Here is a 22585-nt window from a genome sequence, read left to right as displayed (position 1 = left end):
TAATCTGTATGACCTACCTTCCAACAGGTGAACAATTAGTTGATGTGCTAACAAAGGGACTACACAAGAAGCAATTTGATAAGCTGACTAGCAAGCTGGCTATGGAAGATATCTTCAAACCAGCTTGAGGGGGAGTGCTGGAAATTTGTGTTAATGCATATAATAAGATAGTGGCATATGATAGTGGTGTTGGTGGTAGATAGTGGCATGTATAGAATATGATAGTGGTGTTGGTGGTAGATAGTGGCATGTATATAATATGATAGTGGTAGATAGTGGTAATATATAATATGTAAGTGGCATATAATGGGTTATAATGATGTTTGTAAAATCTCCTATATAAGGAGTGTCATTTGGTCTTGTAAAATAAGAAGTTTTGAATATAACAGAAATATATTCCTTCTTCCTCATATTTTCGGAGTTCTTCTTCCTCATATTTTCTAAGTGATTGTTAACCACCATCTCATCTAAAAGTTTTAGTCATTAGAAATAGGGGCAACTTTATTATTTATATCCTCAATACACCCCCTTATATATGACCAAAATCTCATTCGTAAGCACACAAAATATGTGCAAGTATTTTCAATTGTCAAATAGGTAGTGAGATTTGAACACTAGATTTATTACTTGATTTAATATCACTTGTTAGACTGAGTTCCACTATCTCTCTTTACATTAATTGGTTTTAGGTGAGCTGGTGAAAGTTGGGACCATAAGTGATACTAGATCCCAGCTCCTATGTTCGAGTTACCCAGGGTGATTCCTTGCAGAAGGAGAAATCCACCCTAGTAGGCTCTGTGGACTAACAGTTGATAATGGACTAATCATCAGAAATTCAAATTTAGGCACAAAAGCTATACCAATTGATTTTAGAAGAGATCTGAAAACTCAATCTAACAAGAGTGTTGAGGATATAAATAATAAAAGTATCATTCTCTCGAACAATTTAAGTTTTTAGATGAGTTAGTGGTTAACAATCTATAATTTTAGAGCTAACAATAGATTTTGTGTTCGAATCCAACCTCACCACTTACCAAATAATTAAAATATTTGCACGTGTTTGGCCCACTTATGAAGAACAACTTGGTTATAAACAATATAAATAAAAAAGTTATTTGGTTCTCTAATACTTTAAAATTTTAGATGAGTTGAGGATTAAGAATGGATGATTTAGTCGAGTGGCGTAGGATAACACTATTCTCAAGGAAATAATATGGAAAAGCAAAAGAGAAAAAGGAGCTAGTATATGTGCTTTGTCATCTTTAATTCCTTGAAGCAAAGGATCAAACAACATACATTAGCGAACAAACCAAGAAAAGAATTGCATTCCCAGTCCTAAACATAGAATGTTGAGGTCTCCATCTCCAACTCCATCTCCATCTCCATCGCGAACCCTGCAATAACCATTTGTTCACAGAAAGAGAGGTATGCTTCAATTTCTAGCTTCCCCTTTTCAATAATTTTAGGCAAGTAGTTGAATACATCAATAATGCTAACTGTAGTCCATTACTTGCTTATTCTATTCATAATGCAAAGCTAATTGATTGCTTATTCTATTCATATTGCTAAGCTAATTGAATATCTAGCATAAGCTACTGAAGTTGCATTTTGTATGGCCACCGCTGTGTTAGCATTAAGGGGTAGTTTACATAGAGAATCCCTAAACTATTACCAAGTAATCACTTTGGCCACTTAAACTAAAATAATGTACAAACTGACTGCTAAATTATTGATAACATAAAACTCCTTTTCGTTTAATTACCAAATTGTCCTGCACCTCTTGTATCATTTTATCCCTTAAACTATCGTGGAATATCATTTTATGGCATGACCCGAACCCGCCCCTTATGGGTTAAGGACATAACCGGCCAGTAATCCTGGGATTACCTACGGCCTCAGACCAAAACAGACATAACTTGTCAGAGTAAAGGGGGCCAAACGGAAGCAATAAATAAAAAAATTTTGTCCATAGAGCCGTGCTTATATGCACATCAACAGACCATATTCAGTTACGTTAATAACCCACATCAAAAGTACAGTTTCACAAAGTTCATTACAGACAGGATCATCCAAAACAAGTCAACCTATGATGGACTATTTACAGATATACATAAAGTCCCTGCCGGCAAGACAAAATATAATTACATAGCAAAAGGCAAGGGTAGGTCTCAAGAGTGAGACGCAAGGCTGACTTCCTCAAAACTCGGATTTTTCCTAGCAGACTTCACTGGGGCTGGGTTTGGACTTCCCTTGGCTCACCTACAAACACATGAATGAGCGTGAGCGATAGCCCAGTGAATAATATCAAACATGACAGTTACATAACAATATGTAGAACAACATGCTCCAAACGGCCTTGGGCCCAATTCATACTTCTATTTAACGAATATATATAACTATACAAAATTCAAATCAGGTAACTGTAGTTCTTAAACATTCTGGCCTTTGGCCCACTCAGGTTTCCATTCATAGCAAAACGGCCTTCGGCCCATTCACTTATGTCGAAACGGCCTTCGGCCCATTCATTTCTGTCCAAATGGCCTTCGGCCCGTTCATTCATGTCAAAACGGCCTTTGGCCCACTCTTTCATGTCAAAACGGCCTTCGGCCCACTCATTCATTCATGTCAAAACGACCTTTGGTCCATTCATTTACGTCAAACGACCTTTGGTCCATTCATTCTTATCAAAACGACCTTTGGTCCGTTCATTCACATCGAAACGACCTTTGGTCCACTCATTCTTATCAAAACGACCTTTGGTCCATTCATTTTCATCAAAACGACCTTTGGTCCATTCATTCTTATCAAAACGATCTTTGGTCCACAATCCCAATTAACAACTCATAAGGTTTATAAGGGAATAACAATTGGACATTGACAAGCTTTCAAAGATTGATATTACTCACAGTGATCGGCTTGTGGATGCGTCCTGGAGCTTGACCCTACACATTGCATGAATACAAAAGGGTCACCAACAGTTCAATCCGTTCTTTAAATTCACGTATTCCTCTTTAGGCTTTATTCCTATCTCATTAACTCATTCACAATGTTTAACATATGCCTAAGAGTGCTCACAAGTGAAAGAGAACGGAAAACGAAACACAGAACGCCTGAACAAAATTCCAGGAAACAGGGTCCCCGCTCGAGCGTCAACTTATCCGCTCGAGCGTACCCGTAAGGCCTGCAAAAGTACTGGTTGTATGAAAATTACGCTCGAGCGTTAAATAGGGCGCTCGAGCGGAAGGCCTGTCTACAAAAATCCACGCTCGAGCGTGGTATGTCCCGCTCGAGCAGACATTCAACTCTGCAAAAATGCTGGGAGCACGATTTTCCCGCTCGAGCGGCCATTACCCCGCTCGAGCGGACATCAAAATTCTGGAAAACCCAGAACTGTGTTCTTGAGTTCCAAATCGACTTTCCAGCCACATTTCTTGCATGCAATGACTCAAACATCATATATGTGTATACTAACATGATATAAACACCAAATTACAACATATTGGAACTCAATTCCCATGAATCAATCACATGCAAACCCAAATTATACCAAACTTACTTCCAATACATTAAATTCATGCATTTAAGCTTCATATCCTCATCAATCATGCATGTATGTCAATTCTTGACCCCATTTCTATTCCAATCAATGCAAATGGTGTTCATTCTCATGGAACACAACAAAACATGCTTGCATGTAGGATTTAACACTCATTTTCCCATATTCATCCCAATACATGCTCGATTATGCAAAACCATGGTGATCCTATACATGCATGTGCATTTTAACTTCGAATTCATCAATTAACCTTTAATTCATAAAATCACAAGTTCAAACTCATGAATTCATCAACAATCACTTACCTAGAAGCTCAATCTATGGTCAATTCTTGAGTTGGACTTCAAATTCACAACCTTGAGCCAAAATTACATAACTTTCTCCCTCCCTCTCTCTAACAACCGACCTCCTCCCTTTCTTAGAGTTTGATCAGCCAGAAAATGAAGGTATAGGAGAGAATGAGAAGTGTAGTGCTCAAATACAAGAAGCCCCACTAGCCACAATTAAATTATTAAACAATTTGAGCACAATGCCATTAAATAATTCAATTTAATCTGACCCGAATAAATTTTCAATTAAATTTCACCGTAGGCTCTAAAAATTATGCCAATCACAATGGCGTAATCAATTTCGGGTTCCGTGGCCGATAAGGCCCTCAATTTAATTCCCACAGCGGATTATTCAAACAAATATTCCTACGGTGAACAGATACGAATTCAAAATCACATATTAACACATAATGGCACACAAAATCATTCTAAACACATAACCATAAACAAATTAAGGACCGATTTAGCATAATACAGAACAGGGGTATCACATTTTACCTCCTGAACTATAAAACATACAAATAGACCCTTAAATTATCAAAATGTCACACACACCTTGATGTTGTGAACGAAAATAGTAAAATGACCAAATTGCCCCCTCTTTTCGATACCTTACACACCCATTCTCTCTTTGAATCCCATTAGAAACCATTACAATTTTTTTTATTTAAAAAAAAGAACAGAAAGAAAGAAATCTTAGTCCCTAATCCTCTATCCCTATCCCTTCATATCTCCACTCCATTTCAAAAAAATCCATTAAAAATTCTCTCTTTTTAAAAAAAATAAAAATAAAATATTATTATTAATTTTTAATGATTTTTGATGGACTTGAAAGAGAGAATGGTTGTGTTAGATATTAAAAAAAGATGGAACAACTTGATCATTTCATTGTTTCCTTTAACGACATCAGAGGTGTTTGACATTTTGATAGTTGAAGCATCTAATTGTACATTTTTATAATTTAATTGGGTAGAGTGATACTTCATGGCTGTTCAAGGGGCCTCCATGTAATTAACCAATTGCTAAATGGTACTTTGGTCATAAAATAATCAAAATTTTGATGCGTGACCCTCAATCTCATTTACTCATGGTTGAAGGACGGAATGAGTGTATGTGATGCATTTTGCTAGTTAAGGGGTCTAATTGCACTCTTTTTTAGTTCAGAGAGTTAAAATGATACTTGAGAATAGTTTAGAGAGTCTCCATGTAAATATCTCTAGTATTAATTTGGGCATCAAATACAAGCCTCTTGTGATGATTGTTTTAAATTATTATTATTATTATTTGGGTTGAAGTTCACTATGTACTTTCAATTTGGTCCAACAACTTTGAGATCGCAGGTATAAATTTAAGGGTTAATTACCAACTAATCCTGTTAAGTAGACTTAAATACTAATAGGTGTTATTGACTTTTTGAATGCACCAGTAAGTCTTGCAATGTCTATATGTTGCCCTCATTAAATTTATTCCCTCATTAAATTTCTTTCTTTTATTATCTCCTTTCTTTCATTTTTTCAGAAAACTTTTCTTTTTCTTGTTCTTCTTGTTCTTCCTCTCTCTCTACCATTTTTCTAGAGAGCATCTCTCTTTCTCTACCATTTTTGTAGAGAGCTTCACATCACCACTACCGTTGTTACACCACCATTATCGCTACACTACTACTGTCACCGTGTCATCCACTCACCACCACCGCCGTCACCGTTTGGCCACCACCACCAACGTCATTGTTTGACCATAACCACCGTTCACCAATCACCTCTATTATTGCCGATCTATACTTTCCACGATCTACACATCACCACCTTCTTCCGTCGTCAGCGCCGCACACTTCTTACCATCGTCTTCTTTCTTTGTTGCTATCACCGGTGACTTTCAGATCTAGCCATTTTCAACTCATATTTTTACCGGTGACTTCAAATCCGGCCATTTTTTGATGCTGATTTGATCATGACATGGTTGCCGAAGCTCCTACTAATGAGATCGGATCTTTTTTTTTCGCTCTCTCTCTCTCTCTCTCTCTATATGTGTGTGTGTGTGTGTGCGCGCGCGCGTTGATGGATCTCCATCAATTTGTTTGTAAAGATCTAATTAAACAAGATCTGTTATTTGTAATATCTGTATATTAATAAATAATTTTACAGTGATAAATTTTTCATTACTTTTATTTTGTATGTTTAAGTGTATTGGTGTGTTCCTGTGAATGAATAAGCTAGTATGTATTATGTGAGTGTAAGTGTAAGAGTGAGACGTAGTAATTGATTAAGTGGTCTGAAAAAAATTGATGAGTATTATCAGTGATAAATTTATCACTGATACCAGATCTGAGGAAGTGGTGAGAGTAGTGACATAATGAAAAATGATATTGTTTTGCCTAAAAAAATGGTCGGATAATTGTCAAAAATCATTGTCGGAAAAATATCGTCGGATGTTGGAGATGGCAGCCAGAGATTTGCTGACAGTTTGAGATGGTTTCTGGTGATTGTAGCTGCCAGACATGGTCGCCGGTGATCAGAGTTGGCAAGGAGATGGTATTTTGGATATATTAATAGGTAAAAAAAGGAACAGGACTTATAGGTAAATAAGTTTGATTAATAGGACTGGCCCGCAAGTGTCCCTAAATTTAAGAGAATATTTTGTACCTAATGGTTAAAGCTTAAGTTTGTTCACAATAACTTATGTGTGGGGTGTACAAATATCAAGTTCAGTCAGGTCGACACTATTAGGAGTACAATTTGGGCGGGTTAAACCTGAGCAAACTAAGTCCAGCCTGAATTTTTTTAGGGCTTGGGCAAGATATTTTTTAGTTCAGTACATGCTTGGACAAAAATTTAGAAGTCCGAATTAAATTTGGACAGGCTTGGGCAAAAACATCAAATAATCCAAGCCCGAATTATATATATAGATATATATAAAAATATTAAATATACATATAAATTATTAGCCATTACATGATATTTATTTTTAGTATATAAAAAAGGGGGTACTATGCCATCCCCCAGCTCCAGGCTAAGACCTCTCTTGAGGAGAAGTATAAGGGCGCCATCCAAGGGGCTACAGGGTGTTGAACCATTGTCAAAGGAGTTTTTGGTACGACACTTACCGTTGAACCAACCCCCTGTTGGCAGCCATTACATGATATTAAAGTAATTTAGATTATTAGATCATATTGAATATGTATTATATATACAAGTAACATAATACAAAATCTAACCTTTTATATTTCCATTTATAAATTGTAAAGACTACTGTAGTGGCAAACAACCTTGGGATACAATTCGAGCAACTCTGGCAATTCAGATTTAAGTCTGGTCGGGTTTGGGCAGACAACCTCGGGTTACAATTCGGACCTGGGCAGGTCTCAACATAACTTGGGTTGGGCTTAAACCTCTCAACCCGCTCCAGTTACACCCCTAGACACTATAGAGTAAGAATATACGTGTCATTTGAAGCACTGCTCGATCCCAACATCACGCCAAACTGTAGCACCCTCAAAATAACCCATTATATATATATCACTGACATGCATTCTTTAAAGAAAACAATTTATTAATTCATTCATCAGAGTATTACTAAATAGATGCATTACATGTAACATCGAATAAAATGCCCTACAGGCTTACATCCTTCCAAGCCAACACTTGGATACAAAAACATGAGTTCTAACTCAATACAAGAAAAGCCCTAGGCTTGAATGTTTACATGTATTAATAAATAAAGACAATTAACTAAAGATAGTCTTCTTCAAATCCAGAAGCCAAACCCTCCCAAACTAAGTCCTTGGAGGTAGTTTATCACCTGAACCTGAAAATGATGTTCCCATAAAGGGTGAGCCACAGCCCAGTAGAAATATACTAAACCACATATAAGCAATGAATAAAGCAATAGCATTTAATAGATGGTTAACCAAGATAATCAATTACATCATCAAACAATCTCATGGCAATAATGTCTAAAACTCGTTTTACTTTCCAACATTATCAATATGGCTCAGAACCTGGCCTAACTTACAATGGTGAACTATATAGATATCATATTCACATTCTTCCAAAGTCAACAAACAATTGAGACTCAGGCTCAAATCAAAACACTTCATACTTCCAGTTTGATACACATTTTAGTGCTGTATCAATAAAACACTTCAATATAAATAAGCACACACAAAAGTGTGGCTAATGGAGTCCATCCCCTATCTCCTCCCAAACAAAATCCGGTTTAGAGGTCCATCCCCTATCTTCCCCTAAACCGTGGAGTACATCCCCTATCTCCTCCCACACAAAACAATGTATGCAAATGCAATGCTCAATCAATACACGTATTTTCTGTATCAATGCCATAGTCAAAATTAATGACTTAACCAATGTGATTAGTTTCAGTTATTCCTAATCCACATGCAACGTCTACAACAATCACGACTATCCTCCACCGATAGCCCAAAACAGTTATTTCTAGACTGGAAATAAATATATCAACAATTCAATGGGCGAGTGATTTACATTATCCAACTACACCAATTAAGCAATAAATTTTCCAATTTCATGAATTTAACCAAATTCCCCAATCCCCTTAAATCAATTATACAAACTAATTAATTTAAACAACTAGGGTTTCCCAAAATTATCAAAGTAGCCCCAACTTATCAAAATACCAAAACTTAGAACAAAACCTATAAAATGGAGTAGAAAATCCCTACCTCGAAGAAGACAACCCAAATGGGGAAGACAGAGATGAATACTCAAATACCAATGTGCTCCAAATCGACAATTGCTCAGATTAAATCAAAGCCCTCGACTCCCTCTATCTTTTTAATAAAGCAACTAGGGTAGAAACACACTCTAAACAGATCAAACCTAAGAGAGAAGGTGAGTAGGGAGAAAGAGAAGTCGGACCTTAGGGTTTGGAATCTAAAAAGATGATAAAAACTGATTAAAAACCCGCTGCTGCGTATATAAACTGGACAGGCTCGCTCGAGCGAAGACTTGGTCGCTCGAGCGACCAGACACAGAGAAGCTACGCTCGAGCCAAGGAAGCCTTGCTCGAGCCAACAACCCAAAAGCTCGCTCGAGCGAAAGAAAATTCGATCGAGCGAAGAACTCAAACCCTCAGGTCTGTAACCAGACTCACGCTCGAGCGAAGGAACTGTCGCTCGAGCGAAGAACGAACTAACTCGCTCGAGCGAAGAAAAGCTCGCTCGAGCCCACAATGCCAAGCTACAGGTCCAAACCAGACGCAAACTCTCGCTCGAGCTACCAAACCCTGGCTCGAGCGAAGAACCAAAACAACATCTCGCTCGAGCGACAAACTCCTCGCTCGAGCGAAGATCCAAAATTCTGGACAGCAACATTTGGTTTCTAAACCCAACCAACCTGAAACAAACCTGCCCAACACATCCTATAATTCCAAATGAGAAAACAAGGGACAACAACAACAACAACAATTATACAATGACAGAATCTACGGAACCTAAGCCCGGATACAATAAGCAAATGGGAAAAGACCGGGGTCGCTATAACCTCCCCCCCTTACAAGAATTTCGTCCCCGAAAATAAGTATTGGTTTGTAAAAAAAACAAGTTTTTCTCAATTCCCACAGATATTATATAACAAAAATAAACAACTTGACCCAATACTGGTCACTTCATCTCGTTATCAAGAGGCATCTCACAATATATATTAAACAACATATATTTTAACATGCATTACTATTATGCATTATTTCCTTCAATGTTAACAATTCCCATATTATATTCAATTGCATGATATATACAACACATTCAACAATGTAATCAATATATGCAATGTTACACTAAACTTCTATAATGAAGCAAGTTTCAAGATACACCATTTACCAAAACATACTCAATGTTTTACAACTTAAAACATATGTAAGGCTCTTAAGTTCAACAATATTACAAAATCTAAATACAAGATTACAAATCGATAAACATGTCCGGGTATTTTTCGTGAACTTCCAACTCACGTTCCCAAGTGGCTTCCTCCACTCCGTGATGTTTCCACAAAACTTTGACCAAAGGGATGGTTTTGCCTCGCAAAACTTGATCCCGCCTATCCAAGACCCGAACCGGTCTCTCCTCATACGAGACATCCTCATCAACCACTAAATCGGTCCAATCCAACACATGTGATGGATCCGGCTCATACTTCCGAAGCATACTCACATGAAACACGTCATGTACTCCGGACAGCTGCGGCGGTAAAGCTAAACGATAAGCAGCCTCGCCAATCCTCTCAAGGATCTCAAACGGACCAATGAACCGAGGGGACAACTTCCCCCTCTTCCCAAACCTCATCAAACCCCGTCTAGGTGATATCTTCAGAAAGACATGATCACCCACCTCAAACACCAAAGGTCTCCTCCTACGGTCGGCATAAGATTTCTGACGACTCTGTGCTGTAACAAGCCTCTTACGGATAAGCTCAACTTTCTCCGTCGTTTCCCTCACCAACTCCGGACCCAACAGAGGTGCATCACCCACCTCGGCCCAACAAACAGGAGATCTACATGGTCGGCCATACAAGGCCTCAAACGGTGCCATACCGATACTAGACTGGAAACTGTTGTTGTAGGCAAACTCTACCAATGGCAAATGCCTCTCCCACGACCCACTGAAATCAAGGACACAACCCCGAAGCATATCCTCAAGGATCTGAATAGTACGCTCGGACTGCCCGTCAGTCTGAGGATGATAAGCCGTGCTAAAAGTCAATTTAGTGCCTAAGGCACTCTGCAAACTCTGCCACAACCTGGCAGTGAAACGAGGGTCTCTATCTGAGACGATCGTCACTGGGACCCCGTGCAACCTTACTATGTCCCGAATATATAAATCAGCAAGATGATCTACCGAATCTCTAACACGCATAGGAATGAAGTGTGCTGACTTAGTCAACCGGTCTACAACTACCCAAACAGCATCACTACTCCGCTGAGTCCTCGGAAGACCTACAACAAAGTCCATAGTGACATGCTCCCACTTCCACTCGGCAATAGGCAAGGGTTGTAACAAACCCGCTGGCCTCTGATGCTCGGCCTTCACTTGCTGACAAGTAAGGCACCTAGATACGAAAGCTGCCACATCTCTCTTCATACCCCGCCACCAAAACTGGCGACCCACGTCCCGATACATCTTAGTGCCTCCCGGATGCACCGCAAGGCGTGAATGATGGAACTCTCGGAGTACCTCCTCTCGACAAGACTCCGGCACAAACAGACGGTCTCGGTATCTCACACTGAGGTCGGGATACACTGACAAACCCTTCTCAACCTTCCCACGGAAAATCTTCTCACGAAGGGATTCTACCTCAAGGTCACCCCCCTGAGCCTCTAACACTCGAGTCGCAAGTGTAGGCTGTGCAACAACAGAAAACAAGGCCGCAGTCTCCACAGATTCGCCCAGAAAGAAATTAAATTCCCCAAGTGCACCCAACATCTCCCACTCTCGGATGACTATACTAGCTATGTCACCAACAGGTTTCCTGCTAAGAGCGTCGGCCACCACATTGGCCTTTCCCGGATGATAATGCAATTCAAAATCATAATCCTCTATGAACTCCATCCACCTCCTCTGCCTGAAGTTCAAATCTTTCTGTGTAAACAAATATTTCAGACTCTTATGATCCGAGAATACCTCGAATCTCTCACCAAACAGGTAATGCCTCCAAATCTTCAAGGCAAATAACACAGCTACTAACTCTAGATCATGCGTAGGGTAATTCTGCTCGTGAATTTTCAACTGACGCGAGCCATAGGTAACTACTTTCCCTTCTTGCATCAACACACAACCAAGACCCTCTCGTGAGGCGTCACAATAGACTGCATAACCCAACCCTCTCTCCGAAATAATCAAGACTGGAGCAGTGGTCAGTCTAACTTTCAACTCTTGGAACGACTTTTCACAAGTCTCATTCCAAACAAATTTGACCCCCTTTCGAGTCAATCTAGTCAAAGGCGAAGCTAACCTGGAGAAATCCCTTACAAACCGGCGATAATACCCAGCTAATCCCAGAAAACTACGGATCTCAAACACACTCTTAGGCTGTACCCAATCTTGCACTGCCTCCGTCTTGGATGTATCAACAGACACTCCTTCCCCAGAAACTACATGGCCTAAAAACTTGACCTCTTCTAGCCAGAACTCACACTTCCCAAACTTAGCATAAAGCTGATGGGCTCTAAGTACATCAAGCACCACTCTCAAGTGTTCCTCGTGCTCTTCCTCTGAAGGTGAATAGATAAGGATGTCGTCCACGAAGACGACTACAAAACGATCTAGAAATTCCCGGAATATCCAGTTCATCAAATCCATAAATACTGCCGGTGCATTGGTGAGCCCAAATGGCATCACCAAAAACTCATAGTGGCCATACCGCGTACGGAATGCCGTCTTTGGAATGTCCTCCTCCCTGACTCTCAACTGATGATAACCCGATCTCAAGTCTATCTTCGAGAAACAACGGGAACCTTTCAACTGATCAAACAGATCATCTATACGAGGCATAGGGTACTTATTCTTAACCGTAGCCCGATTCAATTTCCGGTAATCTATACAAAGTCTCAAAGCACCACCTTTCTTTTTGACAAAGAGGGCGGGTGCTCCCCACGGCAAAACACTAGGACGTATATAACCCTTGTCTAGTAACTCCTGGAGCTGAATCTTCAACTCAACTAACTCGGCTGGGGCAAAACGATAAGGTGCCATAGAAATCGGCGCCGTGCCGGGCACTAGGTCAATAGAGAATTCAATCTCCCGATGCGGTGGCAAACCCACAAGATCCTCGGGAAAGACGTCCGAGTACTCACAAACCACCCTTGGCAACACAATCTGAGCCTCATCATCCTCACTAATCGAAAGGTTAGCAAGTAGACCACTAAGCTCACTCCGTCCTCGCGGAACATACCCCGGTGGCAACACATTACCAACCCGGTCCCCCAGAAAATGAAAACACTCACCGCTCACGGTACAACAAGTGACTCTCTGGCGGTAGCAATCAATAACTGCCCGGTATGACGATAACCAGTCCATACCCAAAATAACATCAAAACCTCTCATAGGCATAACTACAAAGGAAAATGGGACTCTATGATAATCAACCTCTATATCACAACCCCTAACACCTTGTTTCAAAATCAATTCACCCCCAATAGGCGACACTACACAAATAGGAGATGCTAACTGTGCTAATTCCAACTCCAAAACAGATGCAAATGCAGCAGACACAAAGGAATGAGATGCACCCGTATCAATCAAAACATCAGCAACCGAATTGCAAAACAAGAAGGTACCTCTCACAACTGATGGTGCCGGCACAAGATCCTGCGCGGTAACAGCATACATGCGCCCAGACGACCTCTGATCAACCTGCTCACCCCTAGGAGCATAGGATTGCTGCACTGACTGGGACGATGAAGCCCCCTGATTGGCCCTCGAGGCCTGACTCGACTGAGCTGGCTGCTGGCCCTGAATCGGCCTCAAACCAGATGCACCAGGTGTGCCACCCAACTGCGGGCAATACCTCTTCATATGCCCTGGCTGACCACACTGAAAACACGAGAGCGGTTGACCTCTACCCTGACTCTGGCTCTGAGATCGAGCCGAAGAAGATGCTGCTCTCTGAACTCCTCCCCTATGAGGACAAACTGGAGACTTGTGGCCCAGCTGGCCACACTTGAAGCAGGTAATGTCTCCCTGACTGCCTTTTCCCGAACTAGCACTCGGCACAGGAAAAGTCGATCTAGAAAAACTACCCTGAGACTGCTGAGGATTAAAACCCTTTTGTCTCCTACCATCACTCTGACCATCCTGACTCCTCTTGAAGCCCTTCTGCCCTTCCTCCTCCTCCTGCATCATGATTTCCATGTGGGCTGCAGCATCAACCATACGCCCATAATCCCGAATCATAGTTCTCCCAACTCTCAGCTTGAGGCCACGCCTCAACTTCTTCTCAAACTCTATACAACGGCGTTCCTCAGACGCCACCAACTCAGGTGCAAACCTGGACAAACTAGTGAATGCAGCCTCAAACTCGGCCACTGAAGAACTCGACTGCTTAAGCTAGCAGAACTGGTCTCTCAGCTTCTCCCTAACTACTGGAGATAAGAACTTTTCCTGGAAAGCATTCACAAAAGCCTCCCATGTACCTCCTATACGACCTTTAGTAAACTTCCACCACTGACCCGCAACCCCCTTCAACTAGAAAGATGCCAAGGTCACTTTCAACCCCTCGTCTTCGATGCCAAGCATCTCAAACGTCTTCGTTGTCTGTTCGAGCCATTCATCTGCCTTAAGCGGCTCTTTAGGATCACCCACAAATTCATCCGGATTAGACCAGAAGAACTCCCTCTTCAGAAAGGAAGGCCCTGCATCTGCAGCAACATCCCGAGCTTGATTCTCAGCTCTGAGAATGCCTACTGACTCCCTGAATGCCCCTGCTATCTCTCGGGCTAAAGCGCCCATAGCCTGCTGGCCTACTGGCTCGGCCACATTGGCCTGGCCAACTCCCTCTTCAACTGGCGGAATCTCCTCTGGCACAGGCACCTCCTGCCTACCCGACCTACCACGCCTACCGCGTCCTCGTCCTCGTCCTGACATCCTAATAAAGGAAACAAAGACGTTAGCACATTAAATAATGTGCCGAAGCTAAACACTTGCGTACTAATGCATTGGACAACAATAATTCATTCCACGTAAGCACATAATCACATAAGCACCTACGAATTTCATTCCCGGATTATGATAGTCCTAATGTGTTACTATAGTTCCGGTTGGAAGCAGCAGTGATCAAGTGCCTTTCCAACAAGACTACCAGAAACTCAAGGGTCCAATCAACATTCCTGAAACTACATTCCATACCTACATAATCACATAAACATGTTATCACATAAGCATATAACGTTACACTAAGTCTCTACCAAACGAGACGAACCCATTGTGATACTAATCACTTCCCACGTACCCAAAGTATTCAAACCCGGTACGCTCTGATACCAAGTTGTAGCACCCTCAAAATAACCCATTATATATATATCACTGACATGCATTCTTTAAAGAAAATAATTTATTAATTCATTCATCAGAGTATTACTAAATAGACGCATTACATGTAACATCGAATAAAATGCCCTACAGGCTTACATCCTTCCAAGCCAACACTTGGATACAAAAACATGAGTTCTAACTCAATACAAGAAAAGCCCTAGGCTTGAATGTTTACATGTATTAATAAATAAAGACAATTAACTAAAGATAGTCTTCTTCAAATCCAAAAGCCAAACCCTCCCAAACTAAGTCCTTGGAGGTAGTTTATCACCTGAACCTGAAAATGATGTTCCCATAAAGGGTGAGCCACAGCCCAGTAGAAATATACTAAACCACATATAAGCAATGAATAAAGCAATAGCATTTAATAGATGGTTAACCAAGATAATCAATTACATCATCAAACAATCTCATGGCAATAATGTCTAAAACTCGTTTTACTTTCCAACATTATCAATATGGCTCAGAACCTGGCCTAACTTACAACGGTGAACTATATAGATATCATATTCACATTCTTCCAAAGTCAACAAACAATTGAGACTCAGGCTCAAATCAAAACACTTCATACTTCCAGTTTGATACACATTTTAGTACTGTATCAATAAAACACTTCAATATAAATAAGCACACACAAAAGTGTGGCTAATGGAGTCCATCCCCTATCTCCTCCCAAACAAAATCCGGTTTAGAGGTCCATCCCCTATCTTCCCCTAAACCATGGAGTACATCCCCTATCTCCTCCCACACAAAACAATGTATGCAAATGCAATGCTCAATCAATACACGTATTTTCTGTATCAATGCCATAGTCAAAATTAATGACTTAACCAATGTGATTAGTTTCAGTTATTCCTAATCCACATGCAACGTCTACAACAATCACGACTATCCTCCACCGATAGCCCAAAACAGTTATTTCTAGACTGGAAATAAATATATCAACAATTCAATGGGCGAGTGATTTACATTATCCAACTACACCAATTAAGCAATAAATTTCCCAATTTCATGAATTTAACCAAATTCCCCAATCCCCTTAAATCAATTATACAAACTAATTAATTTAAACAACTAGGGTTTCCCAAAATTATCAAAGTAGCCCCAACTTATCAAAATACCAAAACTTAGAACAAAACCTATAAAATGGAGTAGGAAATCCCTACCTCGAAGAAGACAACCCAAATGGGGAGGACAGAGATGACTCAAATACTAATGTGCTCCAAATCGACAATTGCTCAGATTAAATGAAAGCCCTCGACTCCCTCTATCTTTTTAATAAAGCAACTAGGGTAGAAACACACTCTAAACAGATCAAACCTAAGAGAGAAGGTGAGTAGGGAGAAAGAGAAGCGGACCTTAGGGTTTGGAATCTAAAAAGATGATAAAAACTGATTAAAAACCCGCTGCTGGGTATATAAACTGGATAGGCTCGCTCGAGCGAAGACTTGGTCGCTCGAGCGACCAGACACAGAGAAGCTACGCTCGAGCGAAGGAAGCCTTGCTTGAGCCAACAACCCAAAAGCTCGCTCGAGCGAAAGAAAACTCGATCGAGCGAAGAACTCAAACCCTCAGGTCTGTAACCAGACTCACGCTCGAGCGAAGGAACTGTCGCTCGAGCGAAGAACGAACTAACTCGCTCGAGCGAAGAAAAGCTCGCTCGAGCCCACAATGCCAAGCTACAGGTCCAAACCAGACGCAAACTCTCGCTCGAGCTACCAAACCCTGGCTCGAGCGAAGAACCAAAACAACATCTCGCTCGGGCGACAAACTCCTCGCTCGAGCGAAGATCCAAAATTCTGGACAGCAACATTTGGTTTCTAAACCCAACCAACCTGAAACAAACCTGCCCAACACATCCTATAATTCCAAATGAGAAAACAAGGGACAACAACAACAACAATTATACAATGACAGAATCTACGGAACCTAAGCCCGGATACAATAAGCAAATGGGAAAAGACCGGGGTCGCTACCTATTCAAAGCCTGAGCCATTAGTTTTCCTTTTTTCTTTTTTTCTTCTTTCTTTTTTGAAATTTTCTATTATTTGAATTTGGAACATTAACAAAATTTAATTGTAAAATAAATATAATCTTTTAAGAATTGTTTTGATTTAAACTCTAGAAAAAAGTATATATATGCATTTTTCTTTACGGGCTAGCACCAATAAATCCCATATCCCCATCTCATACACCAATAAGTCCTTTCTAAAATTTTATGAAACCAACAGTCCCATCTAGTGAAATTTACTTAATTAACCCATATATTTAGCCCCGCATTAATAGTTGGCATATCCAAATTACCAAAAACCTATATTGTGAAATGACACATTTAACTAAAGCGTACTAAGGGTCATTATAGTCGTCAATGGGATGTGTAACACCCCCAAAATAACACAATAAAGATAACTCATATGCAGAACAAATATAAGAAACAACATACTTTCATATATCAGAGTTTACTGTTTAACAACCAATTAAATGCCATGTAGGCTTACATCTTTCCAAGTCATTGCTTGGTTACACAAATTGAGTCTCGCTCATTTCACTTTAGCCCTTGGCTTTACAAATACCAACATACACACAACAAGACATGAACTAAGAAGCTCTTGCTTCCCAAAAATCCATCCACGCTATTGCCTTGGAGGAAACATCTCATCTGCACCTGAAAATGATATTTCCATATAGGGTGAGCCAACAGCCCAGTAAAAATAACCTAACACAATTGATGAGGTTTAGCAAAGGTATAAATACCACGTACATAAACAACACCGATATGGAAGCATCCACAAGGCCCGCATATCCATATGCGACTAAGACCAATCTTATTTCATTTTCCTTCAATTCATTTCCAGTTCATATATGCTACTCAATTCATGAGTTAAATTCATTATCTTTCAACAACCAAAATGAGACTACAACTCAATGGTTTTCCAATTATGCAAAACACACATAAACACTTCAAACTTTGCCATTTTACGGATATTTCGTCCGAAGGAATCGACACCCATTTATATATAAAATTTCAAGTCTTTCACCCAGGACACTCCGGTCAACTTGCTTTAAATAGAGTCCATCCCCTTTCTCCTCCCAAACAAATATACATATGCAATGTATTTACAAACATAATCATATATGGAGTACACTCCATTTCTTCTCCCAATGAACATACATATACAATGTATTTATAAATATAATCATATATGGAGTACATCCCCTTTCTTTTCCCAATGAACATACATATACAATGTATTTATAACATGGTCATATTCAATGACATTAACAATGGATTAGCATTAAATCGCCTAATCCTTATGTAATTTCTACAACAATCATAGCCATCCTCCACCGATAGCCCAATGCAATTATTTCCAAGAGATATTCAACATCGAAATAAATAGTTCATTCAAAACTTCCATAGGTGAGATAATACATATCCAATATCACCATCTATATCAGTAACCATCCAATTTAACATATTCAATGTTAATTCCAATTATTTATACAAAATAATCATTTTACCATATTAGGGCAAAATCCCCCTTTTTCCAATATTGATCTAAACACCCAAAATCAACTATTTTGGTACACCAAGATCTTATATTCAAACCCCATACTCATTTATCTCTTATACATCAAAAATCCCTCTTTTCATTTTACACCCAATTCTTAGATTTGTCCAAACCACAACCAAATCTCATCATCTATACACAATAGCAAATAACTAAGCTAAAAACCATATTAGAGTGTAGAAAATCCCTACCTCAAGAAGAGAAGACGAGCCAAGCAAGAGATGAACTCCAAGGATGACGAAACCCACTTTTACTTAGATCAATACAAAGCTCTTGAAGCCCTCTACCTTATTCTCAAAGACACTAGGGTCAAGAACTCAATGGATTTAAATGAAATCTTAGAGAGAAGGAAACTTCTAGAGAGAGAAGCTCAAGATCTGGAGATTTGGAGACTTTTAGAGAGAGAGAAGGCAGAAAAGTGATCTGAAATGTCACTTTCACGATCTGATAAAGCGCGGTCCGCCCGAGCGGAGAGTTTGACACTCGAGCGTCAGACACAAAAATTTGACCCGCTCGAGCGCCAAGGCACAATAGCAAGGCACTACCCGCTCGAGCGCAAAGAGATCCGCTCGAGCGTAGAATACACTCGTCCAGTATTTTACAGATTTCAGACAGCCGCTCAAGTGCCAGAGGGCCTGCTCGAGCTCGGACCCGCTCGAGCGTAAGGAACACCGCTTGAGCGTGAAAAACACTTCCACAGTATTTTTGCAGACGCACAAAGTATTAAATGATTGTAAACCCCGCTCGAGAGCAAGAATACTCGCTTGAGCGGAAGACCAAAATTCTGAGCAACAAGGTTCTAGACCAACTAGCAACCCACCTGTTCTAAACATGCTGAAGACATTCCAAAACTCAAATTCAAAGAGTAAGAGAAGGAAAAAGGCATAATCAACAACATTAAATTACAAGACTCGAGTTCAGAATACCATAAGAGATGGGTCAAAACCAGGGTTGCTATAGGATGTTTGAAAGTCCCACATATCCAGCTTTGATTTGTAGGATGTATACTTCATCAGTATGTGGTTTTGTTGGATGTTGTTTTGTGGGGCGTTTAGGATTCATGGGGATGTGGTTTTGCTGGATGTGGTGTGTTTTTCACATCAAATGTGGTAATTGTGGGCAACATTAATGTCAAAGATTGAAGGATGTGGTTTTCATGGTATATATTTTGTGGGGTGTGGTTTTGCTAGATGTGGAATTTTTTTGTTTTTTGTATGTGACGGCTTATTGATTTGTTCCACCACCTCAATGTATATATTGGCCTCCATTCACCACCAAATGGGAATCCCACCCCAATCAAATGCATGATTCTCTCAATGTGATCCACATGAAATAATATTTGTCTCCCCAACATTCCTTCTACAACAGATGGATCAAGTCAAATCTATGTGGAACAAAGCCATAAACGTAAAGTTTCACACAAGATAATATATTAAAACCATCTTACCAAAATCAGTGGGACTAATTGGTTCATAAGAAATCAAAAGGGACTAAATTGATAATAATTCCTCCAAAAGGGATTTATAGGTAAATTTTCCCTTTCTTTATCTTTTATTATTTTTTTAAATTTAATTTGTATCTAAATAATATAAAAATTAAATTAAAATTTTATAAATGGATAAGTTGGGCCCACGAAGTTAAAAGTCTTTATCCCAAACCTAGCCTCAAAATTAAATGGACTCAAAATTTTAGTCCAACCCAATCCTACGAGTTGAATATTTTTCTTAAGTCTAAAATTATCAGGTTGAGTTGGATAGGTTGGGCGGACTATTGTGCCTATGGCCACCCCAATGTTTGGGTACTTCCAAATTAAGGTGACCAATTTTCTCCTACCTCGCTCCACCCCATCCTCTGTCTCACGTTATACGGATTTTTCCTGCCCCGATAAGAAAAGTGGATTGGGAACGAGTCTTGATTCCCTCATCCTATCCTAACCCACCCCGCCCAATTATATTTATTTAATATATTTATATATGAATAATATATATTCTTTTTTTAATATATTAAGATTAAACCACTAAAATAATACACTTATGATTCATTTTCACTCATATTTTTTCATTTAACATATTTTAACTTTCATTAATTATAAAGTATTATAATCTCTGATCATCATTAGTATTTTTATTTTTTAGGTAACAAAATTAACCCACCCCGACACAAATCCGATTTAGCTCACCCTCGATATGATATGAAACATGGGCAAAAGATTACAAATCTGTCCCGTGACCATCCCTACTTCCATTAGGTCGTGACTTGGTGTAATGATAAGTGCCACTTGTTGGAAAATTATATGGTGATCTTAGAGTAAATACAAGCAGTGCTGTAACATGTTTTTAATTAATTAAAATAGTAAAACTCAATATTTTTTTTGTTAATTTTTAGAAGACAGTGTCATCCTATAAATACCAAATAACTTTTCGCATCTGTCATAGCGTTGTGGCATGAGTTTAATACAAAAAGTAGAGGTCTATCAAAAAATTTGTCAAAGGAAGACTTGTGCATTGAACACAACGTTTGACACGTGAGCCAACAATGAGAATTTTGTTTGTCTCTAAAATACTAGATAAAATAAAAGATTATCTATTTTTTATTTTTTATTTATCGTCTATTTTTTCAGATATAAATGAGATAAAATAGAATGGCTACGCTTATTGAATCAATTTAATTCTTTCTACAAATGATATACATGGAGAATCCTACAAAATGAACCGCTCGAATCATCGAAACATGATCTGTAGTAGGCTCCATGGGCTTGGACAACACATTCAAATTTAAACATGAGAGAAACATAGCCCTATAGAGTTCTAAGTTGGTTCCACATAGGACGGAGAAAAACACTTTAAAGATAAGCACTGCTTTTAATATTACATATATCATTGGTTGGAAGCACTATACAGACAATGTCATATGATTATTGAATAATTACACATATTAATTATCTTTTGAGTAATTTTATTGTTGCGAGTGCAATTTTTCTTTCTTTATTTTATTTTTGGTGAATCGATACAAGATTAAGAAGAATTGCATCAAATCGGACAATCATAGTCTAACAACACATATTGATAAGTCTAATAACCAACACAAGAAGAAACAACACATGATGACAAAAAAATCCTCATAGTGGGCGTCGTAGGACAAGATGGTGGGTCCTAAAAGGGGGATAAACTAGAAATATTTAAGAATAGAATGGGTAAGGAAGGTACTTGGTACTTGGGACTTAGGACTTGGAAGATGATGCTAACACTATGTAGAACTTGATGGCCAATTGTATGAGGAGAATCTCAAGGGAAGTTCTTGGAGAATCGAAAGGAAAGGGACCCAACTCTAGGGAAACTTGGTGGTGGAGGGAAGAGGTTCAAGTGGTAGTTAAGGAGAAAAAGAGTACTTTAAAAAGTGGTAGAAGGATAGAATTGAGGAAAATCTTAAGAGCTATAAATTGGCTAATAAGCATGGTTATCAGAATCCCGATCCAAATCTTACGATCCTTCGATCTTACGATCCATTTGAGTACAATCGATCCGGATCGTATAAAAAACTCCTTATGGGTAGGATCTTTCGATCCTGGTAGTGGGATCTTATAGGATCGTAGAATCCCGATCCGAATCCGATCCTATCCGATCCAATTTACAAGCCTTGTTTTGTATTGTATGACATATTTTATTATAAATTTTATGTTTGTTGTCTAAATACCAATTTATGTGGTCAAAATAAATAATAAAAATTAAGTAGTATTGAATCAAATAGACTAAGAAAAACAAATTAGGAAACAAACATTCAAATATTGCAGTAATTTAAGAAAACTAAATAGTCAGAAAAACAAACTTAGCTTTAGCGGAGTCTAAGGAGGGTAAGATGATTGCAACTATATCCCAATTTTTAGAGAGATTATTTTTGTGACTCGAATCCGCTCCACCAAGGATGCTAACGACAAACCTTATCATTCGACTAAGCTACTCTTTTGAGTTCTTAATCTATTTTCATATCCAACTTTGTTAAATATTTTTTCTTTACTTTTTATGCATTATTGTAGATTGTAAAGTATTTTGCTATAGAATTCTTCTTCTTCTTCTTCTTC

At 39.1% G+C, this 22585-nt stretch overlaps 1 protein-coding gene and 1 long non-coding RNA gene across 8 annotated transcripts in view; one reads left to right on the top strand and one right to left on the bottom strand.

The window, feature by feature from the left end:
- LOC145798625 (uncharacterized) overlaps positions 1-22585 on the bottom strand; it is a 217928-nt gene that overhangs the window by 110885 nt on the left and 84458 nt on the right. The window lies entirely within an intron of this gene.
- Positions 1-22585, top strand: part of LOC114274098 (disease resistance protein At4g27190-like) — an 82580-nt gene that overhangs the window by 44574 nt on the left and 15421 nt on the right. The gene's annotated exons all lie outside the window — the stretch shown is intronic.

This window comes from Camellia sinensis, chromosome 9 (assembly GCF_055761805.1).
Source record: "Camellia sinensis isolate YWXY chromosome 9, ASM5576180v1, whole genome shotgun sequence".
In the NCBI taxonomy this organism is placed as follows: domain Eukaryota; kingdom Viridiplantae; phylum Streptophyta; class Magnoliopsida; order Ericales; family Theaceae; genus Camellia; species Camellia sinensis.
This window is presented reverse-complemented; position numbering and strand designations above follow the sequence as displayed.